General features: G+C 45.0%; 1 non-coding gene across 1 annotated transcript; it reads right to left on the reverse strand.

Moving 5' to 3' along the window:
• Positions 1 to 247: 247 nt before the first annotated feature.
• On the reverse strand, positions 248 to 366 carry LOC111734444. The gene has a single exon (XR_002778451.1). It is a non-coding gene; the product is annotated as a 5S ribosomal RNA (ribosomal RNA).
• Between the last annotated feature and the right edge of the window lie 954 nt (positions 367 to 1,320).

Raw genomic sequence — 1,320 nt, forward strand, 5'->3', positions numbered from 1 at the left:
AAAAAAAAGGGATTGTAAACTGACAAGGTCCTTGCAGTCTGTGAGGTCGACCAAGGGTTGCCTTGCCTAAAATAAATAAATAAATAAACAGACAAAAAAATAAATAAATAAATTAAATAAAAACAAAACAGTGTCTAGTACCTAATTAGCTCAGAACCTTCTGCCCATTTATAGTCCTCATTTAAGTCAAATGTTAGCTATGATTTTTCTGGTTCTTTAATTAAGTTCTTTGTTTGTTTGTTTTTTAAGCATACAGCACCTGGTATTCCTATGTGGTCTCTCATCCAAGTACTAACCAGGCCCAACCCTGCTTAGCTTCCAAGATCAGACAAGATCGGGTATGTTCAGGGTGGTATGGCCGTACACTGACTGGTTCTTTCAAAGTAAGGGTGGATTAACATGAATCTCATTTTGACTCTTACTACAGCCCTCGGAGCTGGTGCTCCTCATCCCATTTTAGGGGTGAAAATCAGACTCAGAAAGGCTGAGCATCTTGCTTACGGTCTCCTGTGAGGGATATTGCTGAGGTGTCAACCCAGATTGGGGGACTCCAGCCCAACAGCTGCTCCCAGAGGGCAAAGCGAGATGTTCACGACCCAGCCAGCTCTGGCAGACCCTGTGCCTGACTCCCAGGGCCCTGTGTCCACACCACTCATTAACCCTGGCACTGGGCCAGGGGCAGGGACGAAGTGAGGAGAGACTTATCATTGGCAAGCTAGCTATGGAGATTAACCGAGACTACTCTGGGTGTGCGGATACACAGCAAAACAATAAAACACAGCAGGAGGGGCATCCCTAGTGTCCACATGGGGAGAAGGAGAAAAGAATGGGACTGGGGAGGGGTACGCACAGACCTTTGGATATCTGTGACAGATCTCTTACGGAAAAACACAGCTCAAGCAAATATAGCAAATTGTTTGTTTCTTACAGTTGGGTGGTAAATATGTAGGTATACATTTCTTTATGCTTTTTTTTTTGGATATTTGGATTAGTTCATAAAATTGCAGCAAATTAAAACAAAGCTTAAAAAAAAAAGCAACAACTCAGAATGTATCTATGCTTGGCATGTAGTAGGCCTTATCCCATATCTTGCTGTGCAACAAAACACCCCAAAACTTAGCGACTTAAAACAACCACCATTTTATATTTTCTCCCAATTCTGTGGGGTGTCTGGATTCTGCCGGGTGGTTCTTGGGTAGTTCATGACACCAGCTGGGGCTGCTGCCACCTGATGCGGGCTTGCCTGGGCTGGATGGCCAACCTGACTTACACACATAGTGGGTGGGTGGCGCTGGGCATTGGACGGGAGCTCAGGTGGGG

This window comes from Pteropus vampyrus, unplaced genomic scaffold, assembly GCF_000151845.1.
Source record: "Pteropus vampyrus isolate Shadow unplaced genomic scaffold, Pvam_2.0 Scaffold1314, whole genome shotgun sequence".
NCBI lineage: Eukaryota > Metazoa > Chordata > Mammalia > Chiroptera > Pteropodidae > Pteropus > Pteropus vampyrus.